Genomic DNA, 11,367 nt, shown 5'->3' with positions numbered 1-11,367 from the left:
TGAAATGTGAAATTACAAAGAATAGTACAGTGGCAAGAATAGTGCCTAGAATGGGTGATATACTACGTGATGGCATGATGATAGGTTTACGTGAGTTGGACCGCGGCAGGGTGGCAAGCACGACCAGAGCGCAAGCGCATGTAATCGCGGTGTTGACGGCCAGCCCGCGGCCCGCACGCCCGCTCATTTGGTCCTCGTTATTATGTGGATTAACGTCTACGACGGTCGTTATGTAATTATGTAGTTTTGATTCTTCAAAGTTTCCTCACTTCCATCTGTGATGAGATGCGTCACGTAACGCATCGCTTTCTGCTCGCATTGAGGTTTGGTGCTGCAAGTTCTACGTAGTACAAGCGGCGCTGAAAAAGCTGGGCACCGCCGGCGTGTCTCTAGCCCAAGCATCGCGTCATTCGTGTTTGTTGTACAACTGGAGGTGTGGTTTGTGCTTACCGTGAGATGCTGTGATTACGGATTACGTCCTACTAGAGTGCTATGTGAGACTACGAAGAGTGCTGTGATGAGTGCGCCGATGTCCGGACGGACATCAGTGTGTCCGTTTATGATCGGCGATGTTGCACGTGCATGTCAGTGTTTATTAGGTGCAGTGGTAATTTATTTACACGCGCTGTGCAACAATCAGACGAAAATAAGTCATCGACAATTTGTTAGCCTGTACTACAGAGCTCAAAACTCGGAAAATGGGAATGCACGATGCAGTTTTCGCATGTTGGAGTGCACCGAAAAATAAGTGCCCAGCCCACACCGCCGGGATGCGTATTACTACAGGTGAAATGGTTCAGGTTTCTGTAAAATAGCTGCCTGGCACAGCACCTTTCTAAATGTTCAGGCTTTGTACTATTGTTGAAGGCCACTTTATCATTAATAAAGGAACGAATATGCTTTATGTGTTACTGACTAATGCTTTTTCAACATATTATGTTCATTTTTTTTTTTTCGTTTTTCCTTAGTTTCCTTTGTTTTTCATGCTAGACAAACACAAATAGTACACTTTTAAACTTGTCAGTCCAAAGCTGAACATGAATATCTGCCATGCATGTGACAGCTTTAATGCTAGAAAGGTTGACATGTATAGCATGTACGTACACGCTGCGACATCTTAGTGGCACGTTAGGCTACTTGCCCCAAGGATGGCAGTCGCACTTTGGTGCAGGTGAAATGCAAATGCTTCTGTTTTCTGCAAGATGTCAATTCAAAGTACAAAGCCCAGGCAGTCAAATTAGTCTGGAGCTCTCCACTACGGTATTCTTCATAGCTACATATGTCACTTTAGGATGTGAAACCCTACATGCCACAGGTAGGCTGCATTGTTTTTTAGATTTTGTAACCTCTCATCTATGTTTTGCAACATTTGGCTAATTTTAGTTCCCAAACAGTTGCTAAAGATGAAACCGAAGCAGTTCTTGGCATGGTTTGCTGCTTAGATTAATTTGCTAATTGCAGTTCTTTGAAACTTGCATCAATGCTGGACAGTTCAAATAGCAAGCAGTTGAATTACAGAATTGACGTGGATCATGCATTTCAGTTCTGACAAGTGGAAAGTAACGGTCCCCTCCTTGCATGCATAGGTGCCTTTAGACAAATACATACTCGGGTGTGTGATTGTGACGCATATCAAGGGTCAACAGAAGGCCATGTGGAGCCAGTGTGATATTCTTCATGAAGGCTAAAGTAAAATTGTACAACAGCTGCTGTACCATGCAGAAAAAAAATTGATCATTTAGTGTATGATTAACTGACCATGAATAGCATCTTACTCAGAGTATGATGTGATATATATCTGGTTTAGCATCCCAAAATAACTACGGCTATGAGGAACACAATAGTTGAGGGCTCCGGTATAATTTTGACCATCTGGGGTTCTTTTACATGCACTGACACCGCACGGTGCATGACGGCCTATTGTTTCGCCTCTATTAAAATGTCCCTGCTGTGGCTGGAACCAAATCTGCATCTTTGGGTTCAGCAGCCAAGCACTCTAACTACTGAGCCAGCACAACGGGGCCAAGTATCAAAATGCATGCCATTACATTTCTTTCTAGCCTGTGGTTTTCTTCACAGAACTAATGTATACAAGGAAAAGTAAACAGCAAGAAAACATTAGTTTTATTGCACATTATATTCACATTTCAGCAAACATTCTCTAGGAAAAAATTTCTCATAATGTTTTCATGGAAACCATGAACAAAACAAAACAATGCACTTACTCCACTCGAATTATTAATGGGCAAGGTTGCATCTATGCTACTACACTGCGCTTATCACAAAACCACAAGCCCCATCTGCTTTGACCAATCACTTGATGGAACTAACGGAGACAGATGTCGCACACCACAGACTGGTCGTCTCGCAACATATCTCTGCATATGTTGCATTTCAATTTCATGCCTTTCCACTTAGTTTCAACTGTTGCCAGCATTACTAGTCACCCATCTTTTCTGAAATTCCTTTTTACGCTGTTGGGATCAGCATCCTTGTTAACGACGGTCTCTGGCATTTTAGATGCTATCATTTTCACATCTTCCTCATCTGGAAGAACGAAGGAAATGACAAGCTTTGAGCAGACAAAAAATTAGGGAGACTCCTAATCTCCACCTGTAAGGGTATGGTGTGCCAGCGTTAATGGTTCTTGTCTGCAGATCCCACTGTGGATTCTCGTTAATTTACATGCCCTTTGTTACAAACATTACTACTAATTCCTTAATTCATGTCTCTGTTATCTCAGATATACTCATTAGCATACGGTCGTAGGCTGCCCTGTTAGGTGATAGACAACCTGGCATAGACCTCTGTAAGCCTCAACCTTTCTTAATTGGAGCTGAAACGTTGAAGCTGAAATATTTCAAATATAACTTTGTAAGCTTGGCTTAACAGCTCCTGCCATGTCGTGTGGCCTCGTGACATTTGGCTCGTGGCACTTTTGGCTTGTGCACAGGGGTCATCTGTTAAACACTGGTTAACATGCATGAAAAATACATTTTCACACAAACTGGTGGCAAATGGTCAAGTGGTGCACTGAAGATTCTGAAATGTATACCTATATTCATGCAAGGATCGCATCATCACATAACATGATCAAGAGTTCTATCAGTACCTGTAGTTACATAGCATTTCAATGCCCATTAAAGGACCACCTCAGACAATGGTTGTTGTTATCTCAAGACCTGTTCTAACAGCGTACTGACGCCATTCCACTGAGCGATGGACATGTATATGCATACCCTAGATAGCTCATGATTGTGGATCTCATTTATTTCTATGACTTCCAAGGAGTTCCTGTCGTCAGAAACTTTATGAAATCGGGACAGTAGTCTTGAAAGGTGATGAAAAGAAATAACCAGGTTACCTTGACGCAATGCTAAATTACAGAGGGTGAATATGCTGCATGAAGATACCAAGAAGCTTGTACAAAGAAAAGTGAGAGTGAAATGGCAGGATTTTTGAAACATTGAAATAAACTACAAACTACACTTGTCAAACCTGTCATTAAGGGATGGAAATCATGCAGTAATCAAAAACGCAACATGGAAGCCATTTTAGGTCATCTTCACAAAACACATACCCACACCTCACACACAGCTTCATACTTATGAAAGAGGACAAACCAATATGCAAGGAGTGTGGAGATGAACTAACAATAAACCATATCTTACACATGCGCCAGAGTCGAGAAAAGAGGAAACATTTTGTACAATTTCCAACAGATCCATTTCCATCCCAGCATGATCCTAGGAGAGACGTGCAAATTTCCTGCATTTTTGGTTTCCTAAAATGTTCCTAAACAAGCTACATCCTAAAGAACATTTTAGTCATTACACACAAAATAAGTACATTAAACCTTGTTCTGGGTGCATGGCAGCATTAGTCGCTTAGGCACCATAAAAATCAACACAATGCTGTAAGGTATACTTTGGTTAGCTATGTTATATGAGACAAGCTTTCGGCCTGGTGTGGTCCTTATTCACGTGAAAGCGCTGTCATGAGGGTCTATGTCCCAGCGATCGTAAAGTGACCTATTCCAATAATTTTACAAACTGAAGGTGATTGTACAGATTTCTAAAGACTGGAGTGCTCTGTTTTATCAACGTCCGCCTGCTTTGACAGCCTGGAGTGAAACTGTTGAAGAGAATACATTTTTGAACATTTAACGCGTTTCTGAAGGCGTTGCTTTCAATTACGGGGCCAACAAAATGCAGGTGAATGTCAAACGCCGCCTAGATAGGCTTTCTAGCAAGACAGCGGTGTAGCGTGGAAAATCGCTCCGCCGATCCATCGCTGGCGCCGCTGACTTGAAAGGCGAACTGTTCAAACTTATATAGCTACTGACCACACCTGAAACACTGAATTGCGCATGATCAAGGCAGAATTTCTCTAACACTGAGCACTGGTAGCTATCGATTTCGCGCCCAATATTGTGAAAATCTGTCCTCTCTTCGATCATTGATACGTCCACGGTTGAACATTTATGCGCCTCGGGGTAGGCCAGCCGTGGGAACATGGATGCGTGGTTGTAGCAACGATCGCTTGCATGGCACACTGCAAAATTCCAAGAGTCAGCTTCTTCAACGAAATGTGCAGCGCACATTTTCTACCGCGTACCTAAGCCCGGCGATGCATGCATATCGATCCCGATCGTTTCAAAGCTGCGCGGCCGTTCAGTCGGGTCACGCTAACCTCGAGCATGCGGGGGTTTAAACTACATGTACGCAAACTTCAACGACAAGAAAAAGATGCAGCCTAAGCACTTTAGTCTAGTAATCCTCTATATACCAAAGAACATTGCTGTTCACAGGGAATTCGGATCATTCACGCTTCCGGCTTTCCGGTTGTGCACTCTTGCGGTGCGGTGCGGTGCAGTAGGTCTTCGCCTCGACGAGTCGATGTGCAGGCCTCTAGTAGATTCGGCATGTCTTCTGCCACGGCTCTGAGGTAGAATTTAAACGAAGAATTTAGCTAAAAACATCCTGTTTCCTCGGTCTGCATGTGAGGAACGAGCATAATGCCATTTCACATACATACTTTGGACTGCCGAATGTTCAGCTGCACGACGAGGTGTGTGTGTGTTGTGCCGGCGCTAGATCTTCAGAGGTCGATGCAGGACCTAAGACAGCGTAAATGCTAGGAATAGCTCGCTCGCATTACGGGCAGATCGAGGTGATAGTTTAGTGCGAAGCGAAAGCTGCTCGTGAATGTGCGTATCTCGATGCCAGCTGGTGGAGCTGGTGCAGTACGTAGCATATCGCCTGCAGCTATGTGCTTGACAGCGATGTTTGCCGTACACAACCCTAAGTGAAGACCGTGATCTATGTTAGAACGGATGCACTCTTCGTAGCACCTCATCGAGAGTCGCGGCTAGCTGATATCATAGAGGATGAGATCCATTCACGCGTAGCAAGCGGAATGGGGCTGCGTTCGACGTGCATATAGCCATGAGCCTGTATATCGACGTCCGCCGTATCTTTACGAGAATCGAATGGATCCGTCGGACGTACCTTTAGACACTTCGTTTAAATAAACCTTGTTTTACTGTAATTTTTACACGATATTAAGCTTATTATGATAACAATAAAAAATGGTTTGTTATTCATGACACCACTTGTGCTGGAAGTGGTAAAAAGAGGCCAATAAATGATGAAGGTGATTGCAGTGACTTACTAATGAGTTCACCTGCTATATCGAAAGTATGCAAAGAACATCTAAAGCGTTAAAGAAGGACATTCTCATTAAAGACACATTTCAAGCCCTATATAGCGACCCATATTGAAGCTCTCTTCGGGACAGTAAGGCTACTGTGCGGAAGGGAACGACATTCTAGATGCGAGGGCCGTAACAGCTAGCGACACTTGACTACATTGTCAAGACGGACATTTCATCTGAGAGCAAAATCAAGCAACCTTGCGTCGATGCAAAAAAAAAAAAAAAAAAAAAAGTCATTTCTGCTGTGCCGCAATCAGTAACCGAGGAATTGAAGGAAGTGATGGCATTTCCTGCCATCCCATTTCTCACTGTCACATATTCCGGTTTAGCTTACATAGGTTAATATATTGTTAAGTTACTCCACTTCGGGTGTGACGCTTGCGCTATTCTTGAAACTAGCGAAAGAAGCAGCCCCATGTAGTGCCCACAAAATAAATCGGAGCGCGAGTTTGGGGAAAAAGCGGTCTCCTTCGTCCCCGGGTGACCCACACGTATCCAAGCTATACACATGCGCATCCGCTTGCAGGGCGCGCCACGAAATGAAATTTTGGTCCTATGTCTGCACTAGTACACTCTTATACGAGAACAATATTCTAGTGGACTGCATTATCCGAAACCAGAGCTTGTTGCCCTGTCAGACAAACTTTTTTTTTTTTAAAGCTGCCGTACACTTACTACTACATACAAAGGTTCTCGAAGTACTTAAGATCCTGTATGATTCAATCAGCACTTGAGAATTCAACACTGAGTTGCCCGAAAGAAATTGACAACAGCCATGTTATTAGGTGCGCTTCTTTGATATCTGAAAATTTTCTCAGAATTCTTCTTCTCAATTAATTATACCAAGAAAGTGACGGAGAAGAACGAGAGGCCAATTAACTCCTTGTGTGCACAAGCCGCGCAGGAAGATTTTGAGACTGAATTTTCTAGACGCAGGTACCATTTTTATGAATTGATGAACATAGTGCAATTTGTAACTTTGAAGGACAATTTTTCTTATTATTTGCCACTCTTTTCAATTCTGCTAAACTATTTATGATTAAAAGTATACATCTTTTGTCTTTCAACATTTGTTTTGAACGAAGCTAGAACAGCTCACTCCACTAGACAAATGAAATTTTAACTATATGAGTAAATTTTTGTTTTTTACCCTGAATCTAAGACGCGCCATGAATTTTCGCCGGTGCCTCTTTTGATCTAAACGGAAATGGTAGCGGTTGACAAAATTTCCACCCAGCAGTTCACCATGCACTCATGTCAGTTCGCGCTACACCTGCTTACAACATTCAAAAGCACATTGCATAGCTTGGCAAATTTATTTTTGTACAAAACTTAGGGGCAAAAGATGTTGAAGTGTACCCGAAGCTTCATTTGATCGTGCACGGCCGCACTGACGAAGACGTGCGCGCGCGTGGGCGGATTGTTGACTGTATATTATTCCTATTGTACACGATAAATGTTCGATGATGATTACGGCTTTTGTATAAACCATAAGTATACCATAAGGGGCGAAATGTCCGGACCTGCCGGTTGCAACTGACGCGGGCGGAGCTAAGAGCGAGCGCGCGCTTCCCTTGCACGTGAACGGCTCTAGCGGAAGAGCAGCAGTGGGGCGGTGGCGACCCCATTGAGGCGCGGCGGGCGGTGGAAACAGACCCCATTGGAGAGGCCTCAAGAGAAGAGAAGCGCGCTCTCCATCGAGACCGGCCGTGCGAGGGAGAGAGCGCTTCTCTTCTCTTACGGCCTCTCCAATGGGGTCTGTTTCTACCGCCCGCCGCGCCTCGGTGGGGTCGCCACCGCCCCACTGCTGCTCCTCCGCTACAGCCGTTCACGCGCAAGGGAAACGCGCGCTCGCTTTTAGCTTCGCCCGCGTCAGTTGCAACCAGCAGGTCCTGACATTTCGCCCCTTATGGTTTATACAAAGTCCGTCATCATCATCGAACATTTATCGCGTACGAGAAATAAAATACAGTCAGCAATCCGCTCAAGCACGCGCTCCTTCGTCAGTGCGGCCGTGCACGGTCGAATGAAGCTTCGGGTGCACTTCAACATTTTTTTACCCCTAAGTTTTGTACAAAAATAAATTTACCAGGCTATGTAATCTGCCTTTGAATGTTTTAAGCAGGTGAGCGCGACCTGACGTGAGTGCATGGTGAACTGTTGGGTGGGGATTCTGTCAACCGCTACCGTTTTCGTTTAGATCAGAAGAGGCACCGGCAAAAAATCATGGCGCGTCTCAGATTCAGAGTAAAGAAAAAAAATTTACTCGTATAGTAAAAATTTTTATTGTCTAGTGGAGTGGGCTGTTCTAGCTTCGTTCAAAACATATATCAATCGGTTGAAAGACAGAAGATGTATATGTAGTCTCGCGACTACTATTAATCAAGGAAATGGGCATAAACAGTTAAGCAGAATCGAAAAGAGTGCAAACAATAAAAAAATTGTCCTTCAAAGTTACACATTGCACTATATACTCGTCAATTCATCAAAATGCGACCTGCGTCTGGAAAATTCAGGCTCAAAATCTTCCTGCACGGCTTGTACACATAAGGAGTTAGCCTTACGGCCACAAGGGAAAGCTATACAGCTTTCTCAGAAACTTCGTAGTTAAAGAAAAATTCGTCCTGATCCGGGAATCGAACCCGGCACCACCGCCTTTTCGGGGCAGTCGCTCTACCGACTGAGCTAACCAGGACTTTTTTTTTTTTTTTTTTTTTTCTTTATTACCGACTTGGCAACTACAAAGAACGATGAAAAGTCGCATGGAATTAAAAACACAAGTCACTTTCTTACAGGTTTCTTGTGATAGAATGGATAAGGTGACATGAGCTTGTCCAAGACTGGCAGCCATTCCGGGGGTTCAGATTGCCCTCCGAAAACATCACGCGTGTACATTACACTTTCAACAAAGTATTGATGGGCTGGGTGTACGACAACATGCTCATGGCGAACATCCATCCGCGTTCTCCATATGCTGTGCATACACAAGACCATCAATAAATCACTGGGCACTTCTCCTGGCTGGCCGCATGGAAGGTAGCGTATGCCAAACGGCGTTATTGGTAAGTCCTTTTTAATAGTGCGCTGCAGCACGTCCCACAAAAAAACCGCATCGTGACAATCAAGGAAAATATGCTCTATGGTTTCCAGCTTTTTGCAAATTAAACAGTCAGCAGACCAAGGCACGAAAAGGCCTTTGCTTTCCAGCCATGGCTTCACCAGAAGAGTGCCGGTATGCAATTGAAAAAAGAAAGATTTAGCGGACGATCTGATGGGCATTCTTTTCACTCTCTTTAACACGTCCCGCTCCGGACCCAAAGCATATACAGCACGATAAAGAGGCACAGGTAAAAAGGTTTCCAATAAATCTTTGTACAGCCGTTTTCGCGTAACAGTACACATATACTCATTTGAAAATCTCGCCTTCACTATTTGAAAGGACGCGACAACTTCGCGAAGAAAAGCACTTAGAGCCATTGTCTTTGTAGACATAGTCGAAACTACATATTCCGGCAGTGAATCACGCAATCGCACTTGGATTACCGTTCTAAGAAAAACATCGCTTTGTTCGCGCAAAAAAAAGAACCTGGTTACAATCTGCTTTAAGTATAAATGTGACAATCCCAGTCCACCATTATGCACCGTATGAAACAGATTGCATCGACTGGTACGCTCCCATGTTGAAGCCCACACAAACGTGGCAAATACCCTATGCAGTTTTTGAACCGAGATTCTTGACATAGATAACACTTGCAGCATGTAAAAAATTTTTGCAACTAGGAACATATTGCAAACGGTAGCTCTTGCGAACATAGAAAAGTTATGTCCTCCCCATTTGTTTGTTTGGGTTTTCACTTGCTCAACTTCACCGGCCCAACATTCCTTACTTTCACGGTAATGCTTTAGTGGCACACCAAGGTAATTGCCTGGCGTTATTGTCCATTGCATACTGGAGAACAGTTCAGGCGCGTATTGCCAGTTTCCGTGCCAAAATCCTAAACACTTTGCCCAACTAATTTCACTTCCACTTGCAGTGCAAAAAGCAGTGGCTTCTTTTACAACTTCTTGCACGCTCTCATGGTCTGTACAAAAAACCGCAATATCGTCCGCGTATGCCAAAACCCGAACTTCAGTTTGAAAAAATCTATAACCGCGTATGTTTGGCCTTGTAAGCAATCTTAAACAGAAAGGCTCCAGATAAAGCGCAAACAAAAGGGGAGACAGAGGACAGCCCTGCCTTACTGACGACTGGACAGGTATACGATCGGTTAAATGCTTGTTCACGACCAGTCTCGCTGAACAGCACTCGTAAACCATTTTCACGCCATTTGTGATCACAGAACCAGCATTGACATACTCTAAAACGGAGAACAAAATTTCATGTACCACTTTGTCAAATGCTTTGTGGAGGTCTAATTGCATCATGGCTACGTGGTCATGCATTGCGTCACAACATTCGAGAACACTCCTTGCTGCGTGTATGTTAGTAAAAATGGTCCTTCCTTTTATACCGCATGTCTGATGTGGGCCTACAAGAGAAGTAATTACACGTTGGAGTCGTCGCCCTAATACTTTCATGTAAATTTTATAGTCAACATTCGTTAGACTTATAGGACGGTAAGACGCTACAGACTGAAGCTTAACTGGGTCATCTGTTTTCGGGATTAGTACAACGTGTGACATTCGAAAAGACGGAGGAGGTGCGTTCTTTTCGTAGCATTCACTAATAACTCTTTCCAGTAAAACAGCCATTTCAGTTGGAAAGGCCTTGTATATGGCAGCACCAAAACCATCTGGTCCGGGTGACCTACTGGAATTTAATTCCCCGATAGCGGCCTCAATTTCCTCGGAAGTAATACTTGCTTCAAGTGTCTGCGCCACTTCGTCTTCTACTCTTGGCATCAGCGACAGAAAATCTTTTCTGAAGCGTTCAATGTCCGGTGTTTTGAGGCTAAACAATTCCCCGTAAAATTCTACAAACGCCCGTTCAATCGTTTTCTTTTCCGAGGTAACTACGTTCTGATAGCAGATTTCTTTTATCTCTTTTGACACTGCGTACCGTTTTTCATCACTTAGTGCCCTTTTCGTGGGCGTCTCTCCGAGCCACAATTTTTCGCTGCGTGCCCTTATCACTGCACCGCGATACTTCTCTTCGTCTATCACCTCAAGTTTGGTTTTTATCTTTTTTATATCTTGGGCGAACAAGCCAGGCTTAACGCTCTCCATGCTAAGCATGTATTCAAGTGTGCTTCGAAGTTCTTTTTCTTGTTCTCTTTCTTTACGTCGGAGAGTGCATGCTCGGTCAATAGCAGCTATCTTTATATCGATCTTAAACTGCTCCCATGCTTGTATAAAATTAGAGTCATTTTGCAACATATGCGTAATATATTCTTTCACTTTAGTGGTAAACTCTTCATCCAGCAGCAGCTTTTCATTAAATTTCCATAGCTCCCAATTGAACTTTGTTGCCTTACTTTTCATGCCTAGAGTAACCATTACGAGGGAGTGGTCGCTAAAGCTCATGGGAAGTGTTTGATATTCCGAGCACAAGGGCACGCAATCAATAGGAACATATATTCGGTCCAACCTTGCATGACAGCTACCTTGAAAGTGCGTGAACATTGCTTGGCCTTCATGCGTCAGTATACAGCC

At 43.7% G+C, this 11,367-nt stretch overlaps 1 long non-coding RNA gene and 1 other non-coding gene across 2 annotated transcripts; both read right to left on the bottom strand.

Annotated features, from left to right (window-relative positions):
• Nucleotides 1–2,101: 2,101 nt before the first annotated feature.
• On the bottom strand, nt 2,102–5,521 carry LOC146207843 (uncharacterized). Its single transcript, XR_014704419.1, has 2 exons — nt 5,038–5,521; nt 2,102–4,942 (listed from the first exon to the last, which is right to left on the bottom strand). It is a non-coding gene; the product is annotated as an uncharacterized LOC146207843 (long non-coding RNA).
• A 2,815-nt stretch (nt 5,522–8,336) lies between these two features.
• On the bottom strand, nt 8,337–8,410 carry TRNAF-GAA (transfer RNA phenylalanine (anticodon GAA)). The gene has a single exon. It is a non-coding gene; the product is annotated as a tRNA-Phe (tRNA).
• Nucleotides 8,411–11,367: the final 2,957 nt, after the last annotated feature.

This window comes from Amblyomma maculatum, chromosome 1 (assembly GCF_055883805.1).
Source record: "Amblyomma maculatum isolate TAMU_Amacu chromosome 1, ASM5588380v1, whole genome shotgun sequence".
Classification (NCBI taxonomy): Eukaryota; Metazoa; Arthropoda; class Arachnida; order Ixodida; family Ixodidae; genus Amblyomma; species Amblyomma maculatum.
Note: the sequence above shows the minus strand (reverse complement) of the source record. Positions and strands in the feature narration are given on the sequence as shown.